At 35.3% G+C, this 17,662-nt stretch overlaps 1 pseudogene across 1 annotated transcript; it reads right to left on the bottom strand.

The window, feature by feature from the left end:
• Positions 1-1,996: 1,996 nt before the first annotated feature.
• LOC146166504 (uncharacterized) lies at positions 1,997-13,941 on the bottom strand (annotated as a pseudogene). Its single transcript, XR_014494773.1, has 16 exons — positions 13,818-13,941; positions 13,450-13,562; positions 12,321-12,348; positions 12,158-12,249; positions 11,525-11,657; positions 11,154-11,242; positions 10,196-10,364; positions 9,588-9,733; positions 8,681-8,739; positions 7,697-7,799; positions 7,079-7,225; positions 6,676-6,791; positions 6,197-6,267; positions 3,866-4,040; positions 2,962-3,047; positions 1,997-2,430 (listed from the first exon to the last, which is right to left on the bottom strand). The product of XR_014494773.1 is annotated as an uncharacterized LOC146166504 (transcript).
• Between the last annotated feature and the right edge of the window lie 3,721 nt (positions 13,942-17,662).

Below are 17,662 nucleotides of genomic sequence, written 5' to 3'. Positions count from 1 at the left end.
TTTATTAGCAATAACTGCTCCCGAAGTTTTGTTTTAAATGCTGGACATGATGATGAAAAAACTAAACGCACAAAATGACGCGGAGAAGTACGTAATTTAGTGGAACAACAGGGATGCACTCAAAATTATAAATCTTTACTTATTTTTTAACCAAAAATGTCATTTTTGCAAAAAAGTGCGAGGTCATGTGAAAATTTAAGATTTATAACAACCTCAAGAAACATTATAACAATATTTGCACAGAATACTTAAACACAATAAAATATATTAGGGTGTTGGACAACAAGACGTCATTATTTGCTGTCTATTGTCGTTGTTCTACATATGATAGTTCATTTGTCACATTATTTATCAAGTAAATAGGAATTTGCGCTTCATATAATCAATGTGTTCCCATAAACAAGTGGTTCTTAACTTTCACGTACGATAGCCCCTTCTATTGATTATCAACAATTTGTGACAATTATGTTTCAAAAGAGTGTCACGCAACGTTATACTGGAAAATCTCTACAGTCATAATAAAAAAACACATGCGTTCAACAGATCATTACATGCTAATGGGTTGGAAACCTAAATGCTGGTTAAGAATCCATTTCTAAACACAATTTTTTGTAATGTGGAAAGCTCTAGTGATTCGCAGGATTTGCGTGAAAGCGAAATATACACTTGCGGACAAATTGAAAAGAATTGTCATAATTTTGAATAAAAATTAAAATCCTATAAGTATAAAGCAATGTAAAGCACTTTGAATATTACAACCAACATTAATTACATTAAACCAGGCCTGTAATACAGCGTGGCTATATCACGTGTGCGTTGGCATCGCTCCAACTTATAGGAAACGGTCTTAGTTAATTATTCCAATTACTTCCTTCATAGGCACAAGCTTGAAAGTAAACTACCAGTAGTGCTGAAGGCGGTTGAAACGGCGTAAGTGCGTCAAGACAGAGTCGTAATGTGACACAAAATAATTACCAAACTGCAACATTGATGTTAACTAAATGTAAAGGGACAACGTCAGCGACGTACATGAGATTTAAACGCACATTAAAACTACAAAACATTTAATCATACAAACCAATAAAATGAATCAGAAACGCGTTTTTTTCAAAAGGTTTCAAAAGCAGAACTTTGCCAGTTTTACATGATTTAGCTTTTGTTTTACTTACAAAAAAAAAAAAACTTAATTAAACAAAATGCACAGGATACGGGTAAAAAGTTACTATTTCAAAATGTCGACCTAAATTGTTTTTATAATGACGTTGGCAGTTTTAATTCCTGCACAGCCTTCCTTAGATTGTTTTTAGAAAGTGTTTCCATTTTGTAGGCTCGACCAACATTAGTGTACTAAAATCGCGATCAGAGATCAAGTTTTACAGCCTCTTTTAATTTTTTCTTTAAATTTTGTGCGCTGTGTATTTATTTTTGATAGTTTTCTAAATACCATTTTAGTAACCCGTAAAAACCGACAGCATTTTAACCCGATTTCTGCTGTCCTAAAAGTATGGCTTGTGAATACATGGAAGATAATAAAAACAAATTATCTGGGAAAAAGTACAAAGGACGCTTTAAAGTATTGTTAAAAAAAGATGCACGTTTTCAGTTTTAGTTCTTTTCAATATAATTCAGACACTTAACCTTTCACAAATGATACTAATGAGAAGACAGACTTAAAAAAAGTCAAAAAGTAGGATTAAAATGATAAAATCATATTGTAAGTATGGGTAAACAAAATTGCTATAAAGAGTTAACAACGTCAGTCATTTGCCTTTAGTACTTTCGCATCGCACTCCGCTATATTTACAAAAATTATTTTCTGGTTTTGTTATATTTAATTTACCCAATGCCGAATAATAATTTCAATGCCGAACCTCTTGCGATTCAAACTATATATTTCTAACTGGAAAAAGTGTTTTTTTAGATAATTCTAAAAGAACGGTTAAAAAAAACAAAAAAAAAATGAGCTCTAAACCCTAAAGCATTTTTTAATAACGCCATTTGGGTTTTGTATTGGCGGTTGAGTGCTAGGAGTTTTGTGTTGGTTTTCAGTTGTGAAAATAAGGCAGTGACATAGCTTTTATAGTGATGCCTTTAGATTATTTAAACTTAAATACATTTTAGGCATTTTGCTGTGATATCGTTTGGTCAAAAAGTAATTTTAGTGCAGTGTACGCAGACTTATTAAAACGAAAGATACATAATTTACAGTTTGCTCAAACATTTCAGAATTCTACAGTATAAAAATGGGTCAACAGGGTTTCGTATTACGTCATTAACTCCCTAAAATTTGCTCCTGGACACAGAAAACCTATGGTGTCGGTTCCTTGTGATTTCTCGTGAAAATCATGATCGTCGAACTCATGTCGTTCACGAAGTTCCCTCGTGATAAAGATCGGTTCACAAACACGTGATCAGGAAGACTGCTCCAATCTATTCACAAACAAAAACGTATGTTTAATCAACAAGAAAGAAAAAAAAGTTTCACGGTGTGCTCGAGGTAACAATTTTCTTGCCAGCCCGATGGCTTAAATGACACTTGTGGATATATCAACCATGTATCAACGGTTTTTAGTTTACATTTGTTTATTTGAGTGTTAAACTATAGAATGTTAAATTAACTAAAACGTTTTTGTGGGTAACTAGTTATTCACACGCTGAGAACCATCGAGTTAATAAATAAACAACATTAGAATGGCCTAAAGTTTGTACTAATATATACAAAGCGCAAAAAACAAAAATCAGCCTTCACACGGGGTGCACAGTTTGCCCACAACTACAAATGGCAGTAGTTCTCAACTTTTTTCCTCGCGACTTACCCAACGATAGGAATTTTATTAATGTTTATTTACTCAATTGTGTCTAAAAAAACACGCACGAAATGTAACTGCAGATACAAAACCAGCGCAAGAAATTTCGAAAACTCTCGAGGTTTGAGAAGCACTGATAAAGAAGTTTACAAACCTGAAAAATCACCGCATCTTTGTTTGTCCAATGTTACTGTGTCTGCCGATCCAATGCAGTATTTTGAAGGGTCTTCGTTGTTTACTCTAAAAACAAACTTTGCAATTTATTTTCCAAAGAAATAAGGTTCGAAGATTTGTGCTTATTTTTTTCACTTTGTTTTAGAAAATACTATTGTGCTTAACACTGAGAAAACGTGCCTAATTGTAAATGTGTGCTTAGTTTTTGGCTTAAGAGTATTATTACTAATGAGAAGCTTATTTTTGGTCTTAGCCGATTGAACCCTGCCTATAAGCATTGTTAGCCTTGTAAAAACTCTATTTATATTACTGAGTTCATAAGACGTTCATTGTGCAACAAATAAATGGATAAACGACTACGGTATGTCGTAATAATTTGCATTGAAATGGTCGTCAAGAAATAAAACAATGGCTGATATTAATAGCCCACTGCATAACGCCTCTGACCATCAATGAAGCTTTTAACCCCTACCGTTTATATTACCACTCCGAAATTACTTCGTGTCTAAAATCTAGCCCTATAGGTGTTATCTCGCTGCAAAGTCACAAACCTTTAAATTTAGGTTTAAAACTTTGGTATAAGTGTTTCTCAGCATTTTATGGATAGCGGCACCCACAGAAATAATAAATAGATTGCGGCACCCCTACAAGATTTTTCCGTAGGTAATTCCCTAGAATGTCACAATAAATGGAACTGGAACGACACACATTAACTTTACACAACGTAGGAAGTTATAAATGGTTTATTCCCCTCTAATAGTACAAAAAAAGAACAAATATCTCTCAGCACCCTTGAGCATTAGAAATAACACCCCAGGGTGCAGCGGCACTCTCTATAACTCTAAAGCATCAGGCCTCAAAATTGACCCTTTACTTTTACGCACTACCTGACTCCTGGACACATCGCGTATGGAGCGCCATAGAAATCATATGCACGGAACTGCAAGTAGCCGGAAGTGACGTTTGAGCCAGAGTAGGTGAGATTTCCTTTCACGAAATTCACGGGAAACACGAAATCATCTCTCGGGTGAAGATCACGAATATCGGCCGAGGCCGAGACTGGAAAGTTGTTTAAAAACCAATTTTGTAAACAAGTCATATTAAAACGACTAAAAGCCACGTCATTTGTAAAATAAACTAAGTTGAAGTCAGGTCGTTTTAAATAAAAAAAAATCAAGACCCAGTTTAAGTCATCTGTTGCCCAGGTCATGTTCAAGTCAAGTCAGATTTCGAGAAAGTTAAGTGTTTTTGTTACTTTTTAGTTATTGCTCTTAATCGGACAATTTAAGCAATTTTAATACCTTAACGTTTAATTTTTATCAAGTACTTTACTTAAAGGTGCCTTGTTCTGGTCATGACTTAACTTGGACTGGGACTTGTTGTTAGTTAGTCAAAACGACGTGACTTCGATTTAGGTTATTCCATATATTAATGACTATAGAAAGATTTATGACTATATTTAAAAAAATATATATTTTGGAGTTATGTTATTTCAAAATGACCCATTTACAATTGCTAGAGATAGAGTTTAAATAAACTGTAAATAAGGCACAAATGAAACAAGTTTTTAATCCTTGAGGATAATTGGCACAACATGTAAAAATAAAATTTCAGCGAAGTTTATATATCAAATTGTTAGTCAGTAAATAATAGTGGCCCCACAACTTTACAGATTTTTAGGGGATGCAATCACATTTGGAGCAGGTACAAAATTTGACCCGTCTAACTTGAAATAGTTTGTTTTGTTCAGTAAAAGTTTATTTTAATAGTATGATTTAGAGAAATCAATTTTAAACCAAATTTACTAAAAATGTTTACCCTAAATTAAATTTTAAAATTGAATTAAACCATTGAAACCATGTTTTTTTTGTTTTTGTTTTAGTAAACCTTTATAGTGGTTCCTATTCCAGGAAAATAGTTTAAGCCAGCCTTAAAAAATATCTTCTGTGTTATTGATTATGGATGCCCGTTAGCTCATAATTATTGTAATAGAATCTAAGCAAAAACTAAAACAAAACTTTACTTTTACGTCGTAAAAGCTTATTTTACGTCACAAAGCTTACTTTACGTCACAAAGCCTACTTTACGTCACAAAGCTTACTTTACGTCGCAAACCTACTTTACGTCACAAAGCCTACTTTACGTCACAAAGCTTACTTCACGTCGCAAAGCTAACTTTACGTCACAAAGCTTACTTTACGTCACAAAGCCTACTTTACGTCACAAAGCCTACTTTACGTCACAAAGCTTACTTTACGTCACAAAGCCTACTTTACGTCACAAAGCTTACTTTACGTCACAAAGCTTACTTTACGTCACAAAGCTTACTTTACGTCGCAAAGCTTACTTTACGTCACAAAGCTTACTTTACGTCACAAAGCTTACTTTACGTCACAAAGCTTACTTTACGTCACAAAGCCTACTTTACGTCACAAAGCTTACTTTACGTCACAAAGCCTACTTTACGTCACAAAGCTTACTTTACGTCACAAAGCTTACTTTACGTCACAAAGCTTACTTTACGTCACAAAGCTTACTTTACGTCACAAAGCTTACTTTACGTCACAAAGCTTACTTTACGTCGCAAAGCCTACTTTACGTCACAAAGCTTACTTTACGTCACAAAGCTTACTTTACGTCACAAAGCTTACTTTACGTCGCAAAGCTTACTTTACGTCACAAAGCTTACTTTACGTCACAAAGCTTACTTTACGTCACAAAGCTTACTTTACGTCACAAAGCTTACTTTACGTCACAAAGCCTACTTTACGTCACAAAGCTTACTTTACGTCACAAAGCTTACTTTACGTCACAAAGCTTACTTTACGTCACAAACTTACTTTACGTCACAAAGCCTACTTTACGTCACAAAGCTTACTTTACGTCACAAAGCTTACTTTACGATGCCGAAAGATAAACATTGTAAACCAAGTCTAAAATATCTACATAACTTAAATATAAAACGTCTACCTATACCACACAAGTATCGGACGAGTACCGACAAAACCCTAGCGTTGGACAAGTGCCGATACCACTCTAGTATCGGAAAAGTACCTATACCAGCCGAGGATCGTAGAAGTGCCGATACCACCCTAGTATCGGACGAGTACTGATTATAGTATTAGGTATCGAGTATCGGCTCCAAATCGATCATATCGGGCATTTCTGCGTGGCATGCGCTCGGGTTTTTAGTTACTTTTACATTTTTAACTCACTTGTAAAATCCACAATTCTCTTCAGAACATCAATTATTTCACTGTCCGCAATGAACTGCGTTCCAGGAAACCTTAAAGCGTAAGTAGCAGGTTTATAGCATAGCAATATTACACAGTTTAAGCTCATCATTAACTTGTTTATTGGGAAAAAGGCGTTATATTGATGGGTTTTGCTTGCCTATCAATATTGTTTTAACTTGCAGCATTAAGTAGGTTATATATATGGAGAAACAAGTGTTAAAAACAACAATTATTGTGGTACACTGATAAACGTTTGACAAAGAGCCACCAATCATATTAAATTGATTACTTCGCCATAGAACAAAACCATTAAAACGGTGGTAAAGAAAAGAACAAAAAGTTTTTTGTTCACAGACCAAAATTTAAGAAGCACAAAACTCTTTACAAAGCGCTCTCTATAATATATATATTTTGGAATACATCTAATAATTTTAAATAAAAAAATAAATAAACTGTACCTCGATAATAGGACGTATCCGATTAGGGCGTTTCTTGGCTTTGTAAGGGTTGTAACTATTTCGAAGTCGTTCACTTGTAGTTTGTCGAATGAAACAGTACTACCAAATCCATTTTTCTGTCGTACAACTATGGTTACGAGAATGCAGTTTTTCACTAGCAACATTTATGAATATTTCACCAAGATTTCACGTTGAAAAACGTACTTTTAATAAGATTAGTGACTCGGTATATAAAATGGTGCATTTTCTTTTAAACTGTAAACAAATAAACTGTAAACTTTTAAGGGTAGTAATTTAATATTAAGTCAAGTCAATTATAAGTAATTTTAAACACAATTATATAAGAGCAGTGACGTCATTAGCACTAAGTCCAAAATGTTTATTCCAATTTGACTTTTCATACCCTTATTTGAAACAATATCGCGCTTATTATTGATTGATTTCTCGATGAGGTGTAAAAATCCCGTCCAGAGATATGCATTCCTTTGTAATTTAGATCAATAATTTTGCGAGATCTGTACAGGTCTTGAGTAGCTGAACCGTGAACAACCTATAAAACAATGTTGAAAAGTCATGTCCTGTTCTTTCAATAGGTGACTATAAAATAACTAGACGCGTAAAATGTTAAAGAGATAATGTCAAAAACTTACGTCAATCTCAAAAACAAAGAACGTTAGGAAACCAGAGGTTATTGTTTAATGTAGTGCAGAAATGCAACCGAAATATTGGTTTAAATGCATTCAAGGTTATGTCGAAAGGCTTGGTTAAAAAATAATACTTTTAGCAATTTTGTTACCGAAAAGCTGTTCCGGACCGTCTCGGCTTTTTTTTCACCACTGTGAAAGGCCTGTGTGCTCTTATGCATGAAGCATTCGATGAATGGATAGAATTTAGGCTTATTTTTAATAAACACAGTAGATTTTAAAGATAATGGATAACTTATTATAGCTTCAAAAAAACCTAAGGCATTAAACACCAAATCAAATAAGAATATGACTACTCTAAAAAGTAAAACGTAAACCTTCAATCTAAACTTGCTCGGGTATCCATCGAACGAACTGACAGAGGCGAGAGTCACGAAAGGTTGGATTGTTGCGCTGGAGATGTGGAAGGTTTTGGAATCTCTGCAAAAGTAAAGGTTCAATCTGGTGTATGAACTTAAAGTAATGTGAGCAAGATAGAGTGACACCGAACTTAATACAAAGGCTTAGGAAAACAAGTTTTTTTTTTAGAAACTCACTTAATGCAATTTTTAAATTTGTTAAGAGCAGTTTGCCATTCTTCGAATGAAAGATAGACATCATCACTATGCTCAGACAAGCAAAATATAGATAAAAGTGAAACCTTGTGCAGTAGTTTTTCAAGGTTTTTAGGTCCAAATTTGCTTTGTCGTTGAAAAGTTTGGTCACCTCATATTAGTTAACCTCTATTATTTTTTAGTTTTCTAGGTAGGAACCTCTGCGTAACGCAGTTCATGGCTGAAGTTCCTGTATCAATTTGGTATCAGAACGGCACCGAAACCAACATACTAAAATTTTGCTTCGGTTATCGTCCATGATCCGGTATTATCGGGCAGCGCTATAACGAGGAAATGCTCCATAATGCTAAATCAGTGGTTCTCAACCTTTTTTCATTCGTGGCCCATTTACGTTGCAAAAAAATTCGGTGGCACAATAGAATTTTTAAGAAAGAAAAAGCTTTAAAATAGGTTTAGAACAAAACACAGCAGAACCTATTTCAAAACAGATTATTTATTCAACTGGCATTAGTGAGATACTTGCGGCTAAACAATAAATTTACATTCCTTTTTAATTCCTTCCCAAGCCATTATCTTGTAAAATTAAATATAGTGACACAAATGAAACTAAATCTAGCTTTTCAAAATGGTCTGTGGCCCACCTCAAATGTTTTTATGGCCCACCAGTGAGCCATGGCCCATTGGTTGAGAACCGCTGTGCTAATTGTATGTTATAAATCGAACACTTGCAATTATTTACCAACTTACGTGTAAGTTTTATCATAGTCCACGGGAACGAACGGTTGATCATTCAAACTGTAGTAGACCTATAGTAAAATTATGATACAGGTTATTTGGATTTTGTCACTTGAAGGCTGAATTACACTGATTTTTTACTGACTTTTGCACAACGGTGGCTATTAAGATTAATTTTAAAATATAATCTTTGTAAACGGTCTTTTTGTTGAAAAAATGACTATTGCAAAAAACATACATTATGGAGTTTTTTAAACTTTCAAAATTTAATCTCTGAAAGGATAAAATGGAATTTAGCAACAGCAGATTTAAAACGATGTTTACACTCGAGGTAGATCTATTATACCTCTGCATTAATAGAACTTTTCCTTATTGGGGCAGGGTTATTTATTTATTTTTCACAAAAAAGCTGATTCTGGGTCTCTGGGAATACGTATTACTTCACTTGGGTTTGGAAATATGAAAATAACTAACTAATAGATTTCAAGGCAAGTGTTTTTTATCTAGCTTAAATACGTTCTACAACACAATATACTTTATTTCTATCGGGAAGGTCAGATCAGTGGTTCTATGCAGGAAGAAAAACGCTGGGCTAAAATCCTTCCACAGTGTTCAAACAATTATAAAATTGACACATCTTATAAGGGTTAGGGTACGGGTTAGTGTTTGTGTGTGGGTGGGTCAAGAATTAATATCTAATTACATTGCTCAAACTACCCAAACCCTAACCCGTACCTTATACCTAATATTGCGTGTGTTGTAGCAGGATGCTAACCAGCGCAAAAACAACTGTTTTTTTATGGTAACACGGTCTTAACAATCAATTTAAAATTTAGAAGAGACCCCATACAAACCCATTAAAAACGTTGAAAACTATTGGTTTAGATTAAATTTTAGTTTTTAGTTACTCTATTTTTACCCTATTTCCGGAGTTAGGAAGCATGTTTTTGCCGCCATTGTTGATGTAATTGGAACGACCGTCGTAAGAATAGTTGTAGTAACTGGATACGAGCGAGGAAAGATTCCCGGTATTTCGGATGAGGTTGACGATTTTTCTGTCTATGCCTGTCGAATAAAAAATGATAAATAAAGGTCAATAGCGTTATATCCAAAGTTAAAAAAGTTCTGTTGCGTCACAGGTAACTAGTGACGTATGAAAACGCATTGAAACGCTTTAATTATTAACCGCATTTTGGGAAAATTTTAGCTTTGTTTATTGCCTCTTAATTCCTTAAATCTTTTCTTCTGCTATTTAAATAAAAAAACTTTTAGAATTTTATTGGAAAGAGCACTGGGAATGTATCTTTATTCACTGGGAATATCTCTTTATTCATTTCCAGCATCCTATGTTGTATGATTTTGTTTTTTATATTTTTAGCTAATCAGTAAAAACTTTGGAGCACAACGGCTGGAGGCAGTAAGACGTACTAAGATTATGAAAGCCAATACTGAAGTAGGTGGCTTTTTTGAACGTTTCGATTAACTCTTTATTAATTTGCAGTTAAACATACGTTTCCGCAAACTTACCGACATTGGTCAAACGTTTAAGCTTGGCATATTGCCCGAAGAATGTTTGTAGCGAGGATCCGTAATCATCGAGGAAGTGGTTGCTTGTGTGATATTTAAAGAAGGCCGCTCGATCGTAATCTCTCACTGGGGTAAAGTTGGGAACGTGGGTTACTAGCACATCGGACGCCTGAACAAAAAATGAAATAATGCGCAAGAGTTATAAAGGCTAATAAAACGCTATTCCATTGACTTGGACAGGAACTAGGTATATTGTTCGAGCGAACGATTCACACACATATGTGTTGATTAACAACTGTGAACTGTGATTTAACCAATCAGTCGGTAAAGAGACGGTCGCGCTTTGTCCTGAGTTCCAACCTCGCGGCAGGTTAGTTTTACAAATAGGGTGCAGCAGGCAACGGTTTTAAGCTTGTTTCTACACCTGGTCCCCTCTGAGCCTGTGTAGCTCAGTTGGTAGAGGGAAGATCCCGGTATGACCGAGGTCGTGAGTTCGAACCTCACTACAGGCTAGTTGGTTTTCTAGCTGACCTTGCTTGCATAATTTACTAGCAGATTAGGTTAGTTTATGATGGCTTTCGGTGTATTGTTCGAGAGATGTTTATTTGCTTTTAACAGGCAAACTTATCAGGTGTAAAAACGAATAGACATTGAAGGTTTTGATTTTGGTTTTGAGTCAGCCGCTCGCCAAAGTTAATGTTTTTAGGGTATCTATTGCGATACGAGGTCCTTGGTATGGTGTTCTGTAATTTACAGGTTTACAAAACGTAACAGCAAGTCATACGTTATGTGTTTAGATTGTCCAAGATGACTTGAAATATCGAAAAGGTACAAATATAAAAAACGAGGCGTAATGACCTCGCACCTTCTTTCATTTTCTTTTATATTAAACAGGCCACGATACACCTACACGGCATATTAACCAATCAGTGAAGGTACTTTAAGCTGTGAAACTTACCGGTAGATTAAAGTAAGCACTGCTCTTGTAATCACGCATAGCGGCAGTGAGGGCTCCTGCAGTATCTTCATCTATCCAACTGATAGAACCTAAGCATTTGGGATTTATAATATCACGAATTATTGAATATTTTAAATCGGCCTTAAAGCACCGCCTAAAACTAGTCTACGTACCCCCAAGGGGTCGATCGACCCCACTTTAACAACCCTAGGCAGGCCATTGGGTGTCTACATTTTTTGACCAACTCATTATTGCAAGAATGTTTGTTTAGCTTTTGAACTTGACAGCAACCCCAATTTTGGTATCTGCGCGCCCCTTTGTTTTATCATTGGGAGGCCACCTATACTTTGGGAACATTCCTATGGGCTTACCTGATACAGTCTGTGAATCCGAGCCAAGGTACGACCAAAAATCGTAGTCGGTGGCCCTTTCTGCTGGATTGACAACATTCACAGCAGCTATCAAAGTCCACCCCCCTCCGTCGGTTGTCATGTCACAGTAGACCTGAAGTACAATTATGTGACGTCACAATACGCTTCATGCATTTAAGACTTCCTGCCTAGAAGCGTTAATGTCTCTGAGCTGGCAAAATTCGGAAGGGCATAGCAGACTATAGACACGTGTCATGACGGTAAATAGAACAATTGCAATCTCCACACTCGCAAATCTCGCTTTTCAAACAACTATACACAGTAATTGATATACTTGAAGGTATTTTTAAATACTAGGCCTACAATAGAGGTATGTATATACTTCTTAAGGGCAAATATTCATCTATTAACCTGGAAATATACCTTGAACGTTTCAATTTCCTCTATTTTGCATGTTTCGACTAGGATCGCGACCTTTTTTGTCCAAAATATCGGGTATCAGTATCAAAAAAATATGTCAAGTAAAAGACATCCCTAGTAGCGACTCCCAGTTTTAAAAGCCCTTGTTTATGCTATCAATAGATTATAAATTAGATGTTGGTCAAACAACGTTTACATCCAACATAAATATACCTTTTGAGTTGAATTTTCACGGTTTATATAATAGATGCCAGAAGTTGTTGCACCGCCCAGTCGTAATTGATTGCAAGATAGAGGTGTTACCTCTATAAAAACACAAGGTTATTAACGAGGACATTCGCAAGCTTTCAAAAATATTTGTCTGCTTTGAACTTACTTGATGATTCGTCATATGTAGGCATCTTCTGCATATAACAAAGTCAGTATTAAAACCAAATTAAATCAGAAAATGGTAAACAGAACAAGACCTGGGCGACCTAAGCTTGCTGCTTTTATACAAAGTCCAAATCATACAAAAGTAGGTAGGATTATGTGAACGTTTTGAATGAATCTTAAGATAATACCTGAAGGTTTTAGTTAGACGTAGAAAGGATATCAAAGCTCATACAGAAATAGGTTACATTTTGAGTGTTTCGAATAACTCTTAATTAAGATAATGGCTGGATGGAGTCGACATTTTAGCGCCGTTCGTTTATTGCACAATCAACAAACCGCGCTAAAATGTCGAAGGCACGTTGCTCGAAGGAAATTACAACGCGCCGAGCGAAATCGCGACCAAGCGCCTTTAATCAATTATGAAGTCACAAAAGTGGCGCTTCCTTGTCAAAGGAACTTCTCGCGTCACCTTTAGGTCACGTGACTTTCGAAACGGCCGCTTTGGTGGAAGCGGGTGGCCGGTTGAAATGAAAAAAAGACAGCGATAATTTGGCTCTGGAAAACAAAAGGGCCGTTACTGTTTTAGACTATAACCAGACGTTTCACACAATGTTACCAACTTCTGTATGGGTTTCGAAATTCATTCTACGTCCAACTAAAAACCTCCATCCAGCCATTATCTTAATTAAGAGTTATTCGAAACAATCGTGCGACAGTCATTCTGATTTGTGTTGTTTGAGAAAAAGGCCGATTGCAACGTCACTTAATTGTTTTCATTTAAAACAACTTTTTTTGTTTTGCTGTTGTCCCTAATAGCCAACTCTGCTTTTAAACAAAGTTGCTTTAAAAAATGTTTTTCTCCGGTTAAATCGCTTGACGGGTGTCGAAGGTAAAGTTTGTCTGCCAACTGCATTATCGTACGACTCGACGTTTTTTTTCTTATTTTATTTTCAACTTCCCTACTGCCAATATTTTTTTATTAATGAGTTTGAATTTTTAAAGGTCACAACCACTGCTCTGAAGCAAACTGATATTGGTGGCCACGAATGAAAAATATTGCGATTGCTGAAACAAGTTGGCGTTTTTTCGTAAACGTTCGCGAAAGTTGGCAACATTTCGGCTCGACATACCTTGTACTGAAGAACGGAATACGTGGCAATTAGAATCAAAGAGATAAGCAGGGCGAGGATTATCAGAAGTCCAAGACTCCACAAACAGCACAATCCACGTTTGCTGTAGGACTCTAAATATAAACAGGAATACGCAATAAGACCTACAAAGCAACAATATAATATAAAAAATATAATAGTAGCATATAGCCCCTGCGCAAGGATGACACCCAAAATCGTGAAGCGTTCCTTTGTTAATAAATTAAAATATAAAGAAGAGGACTGATCGTTCCCCTGATCTGGTTCAACCCTGTCGTTGGCCCATAAACCACAATGAGAACAAGTTCAACGTAAATATACATTCATTTGAATAACGTAGCATAACTTACCTTTTTCCTTGCCCATAGTTTGACTTTGGTTGCCTGAATTTTGATTGTGAAATGTCGGGTTCAAGTAATGGCTATCCGCCATACACGAGAAAGAACAAATAATGTGATATATGGTAAAATTCTTGAACCTGCAAGAATACCATGAAAATTAATGTCAAAGCCAAAAATTTCGAATAAATCGACATTTTCATATTAAAGATGTTTCGGTACGCTCTTAAATTCAAACTCACTTATGAAGGGTGGGAAATAAAATTGTTTACTTTACACACGTTTTTGTGTTAAACTTTTGAATTCAAATTGTCATTTTACCTCGATTAATATGCATTGCCAGATAATAGATTATTTAGATCAGTGGTTCCCAACCGGGGTGCCGCGGCACACTGGAAAACTCTTTCTCATGCTCAAGGGTGCCGAGAGATATTAAGGAACCTTTAAGAAATTATTTTTGCTATATTGGTAAACCTATTACAACTTTTTTGGAAAATTCAAGTGAAATCAATCAATCTAGATTATGCTACATTTTGAGTTGATGTGTGTTTCTACAGATCCGTTTATTGTGTGTGATATTATAGTGAACCAGATAACGAAAATTCTAACAAGGGTGCAGCATCTATTCCTTTTTTGGGCGGGTTGCAATTAGCGTAAAACGTTAGAAATCCATGGATTTGATAAACAGCGACATTTTCAGATATAAACGGAGTAAAAGGTTGTCTTTAAATGCAGGGTTTGTTTAATTATATTGGTCTGTATTTCCTTCCACCTAAACCTTTTATTCGCTGAAAAACAGTGCTCTTGAGCAAGAATTTAAGCTAGGAAAGGAAGGTTTATCCGTTGTTTTAATTGTACGTTGAATAGCGTTAAAATTGGAGTCCATTCATTTACTACTTAGTGTTGGCTTAAAGCAAGATTCTGCAATTTGTTAACGTTTTGTACAAATTTTTGCAAGCAGAACTGAAATCAGATAATTGGAGATTTATTTTAGCTATTAAACGCCTAATTAATTATGCAAATAGGCCAAGTCTTGCTTTTACCTTACGAACTGTTTACTTGCAATTGCAAGTATGTGCTTTACTGTGAAATTATACCTGAATTTGTGAACTTTGTATGCCTGTCTAAAGCAGCAATCAATCGATTAAGACAGACGATGTTTAAACACTAGAACAAGAACTGCTACATTTAAGCAAGTTTCTTTTATACAACAAAATCAGTTGTAAAAACACTCCTTAAAAAAGCCTATCGAGCTAAAAAAAGGCTTAAAACCAAAACGCTCAAATTTTAAATCTAATTTTTAAAAGGTAAAATAAATCCAGTTGTCCAAAGTCTGCCTAAAACGTTCCTTAAAAAAATACTTATCGATTTGCCTTAAATGCACTACTTTGCTTCCTCAAATAAACGACTGCAGCAATGTTTCGTCGCCTTAACCCAACCCAAGATAGTTCTAAGGCGCGTTTCTTGGCTTACTTCCTTCTCAGTTACAATGCAAGTCGCTTGCAAGTCTTGGAATAAAGTGTTTGTCGCGATCGCAGCTGAGCTTGCATATCTGCTGGGAAATCACCGGTGGTTTCGATTCAATAGCTTCCTTGTGGAGAAATAAGATGTAATGGCAAACAAGCTTTGGTTTTAAGAGGTATTAGCCTCGCTTTGATTAAATAGAGATACCTGTATAAGGTGTATTCTCATACCTGCATCTAAATATCAAACTATAAGCATAAAACGTAGTGACCTGGAAATCAGTTTGTTCGGGTGTTACATGATATAATTTGTTTATTCTATTTCATTCGATACTGAATTAAAATACTGACGATGCTTTTAGGAGCAAAGCATATTTATCAAATTATATTAAAACAAGCTGATTTTAGGTTTACCAAGTTACGTACTTTATTCTTTATCATTGATGTGCAACCAGAATCGTTTGTTTTCGCCGGATTCAGGCAGATTTTAGTGCACTTTATGCGAAATAATACAAAACACAGCGAGAGTCCCCGCTTTTTGTGCTTCTTTCTCTTTTGTTTTCGAACACACTAAAGGTATTTATCTAAACTTTTACACGTAAAACTATTACCTTAAAATATATAGATTCTTTTTCAAGGGTGGTGGCCTTTACTTAAGCGGTTTCTATGGACCTAAAATCGGTAAATGGCTAAATCGAACTGTTCGCTTCAAGACAATATACCTCACACTGGTGTCGCTAGAGAGCGGTATATACAGCTATTTCGTCACATCTCTTGTAGTTAGAGATAAAAACGATCACAATAAGATTTAAAATGATATTTCTGACAGTGCTGTAAGACATTTGCAACAATAGCACGTAATTAAGTCACTTTCATCACAATAAAATGTTAGACTAAAACGGTTGGTTAGCTCGTCCAATCATGAAATAGATTTTTGATTTGCAAATAACAAAAGTGTTACATATTGCGAGCAAACTGTTTTGCAAGTAGAAATTGGGATAAAAACTAACCAAGTATTATCAATAGTTAATTATTGAAACCAATCAAAATACTTAAGTCCAAGTCAAGGAATTTGTTCCAAAGAATTAAGTCCCGGTAATTTTAAAACAGTGATTTAACTTTGACTGTGATCAAATTATCCGGTATTTTTCCTGTTTAAATAAGGTACCCCACCCCACACTCGAGCATCCGCCAAAGACGTTTAAATATATTAACCCTACCCTACTGTGGTATTTCACAAGGAAATGTTGTCCAGAGCTTCTTATCTGCACAAACATAAGAAACGAAAATGTTTGAAGTATAAGTTTTGATACGGTTGAAAGTACAAGTTGTAATTTTCAATTGGGAAGGTTTAACCGAGCAGTTGGTTTTATAAAGTGGATTTCACAATCGTGTGGTGTTGGAAGTTCACATTCACTCTCCATTTTCAGATTTCAAGAGCGATTTTGCAAAGTCAGACCTGAATGTCTATCTCCTCTGCAGAGAACCAATACCCAGAAAAACACTTTAAACCTGGGTTTGACTTTGTTCGCCTTTTTATTGTAACATTTGCAAAGCAAACAACTTAACGTCGTCGCTAAATGTCTCGCGGTCTTGACTTTACCTCGGTGCCATTGTAATTCAAGGGCTGGGTCATGTTTGCGCTGTCGCGAAACGGCATTGTGACGTAACACACAAAGCAGTGTTACGTGCAGGTAAAGCCATTGTTAGACGCACGCGCTCGCGTTTCCGGCGTCGCTGTAAATCAAGTGACAGCTCGTTTTTGAACGCCGTACTTTTAAAATAAACAAATAAAAGCAAATAAGTTTAAACCTAAAATAGTAAGTTAAAAACGAAAAGTGGAATAATTCCTGTGATCATGATCAGACGAAATTAGTGTTTCTGCTGGCATTGTATCAATTATACGTTATAATTAAAATTTATGACGAACACTTTTATTCCATATGCCAGCGTTTAGTCAACCTATTCCGGTAAACTTCATAAGACTAACATTTGGTCAGAAAATGACAATTTTAATGTTTTATTTGTTTATATTAGTTCGCAACTTTTTTGACACTTGCAGAACGCTGCAAAATTTTTTTTATTGACCGGCAGGCACAATTTCGAAGCCACCATTTGTTCACAAACACTGGAATCAGTTCTGCAAAACACATATGCCAACTTGTAGCCGTAACCAAAAAGAAGCATAATTATCCACACAACTGCAAGTTGTATTATTCTAAGCATAAGTTTTATAAGCAACCATTTTGATTAAAGTCCCAGTCAAGTAATTTGTGAAAATAATTAAGCTTTTAAAGAAATTAAAAGTCAAGTCCCAGTCAATGCCATCATAAAAACAATATGTCATATAGTAAGCAAATTGTTTCACGTGCACAAATTAAAAAAAAGTAGCTG

This window comes from Ascidiella aspersa, chromosome 1 (genome assembly GCF_963924565.1).
Source record: "Ascidiella aspersa chromosome 1, kaAscAspe10.2, whole genome shotgun sequence".
Classification (NCBI taxonomy): Eukaryota; Metazoa; Chordata; class Ascidiacea; order Phlebobranchia; family Ascidiidae; genus Ascidiella; species Ascidiella aspersa.
Note: the sequence above shows the minus strand (reverse complement) of the source record. Positions and strands in the feature narration are given on the sequence as shown.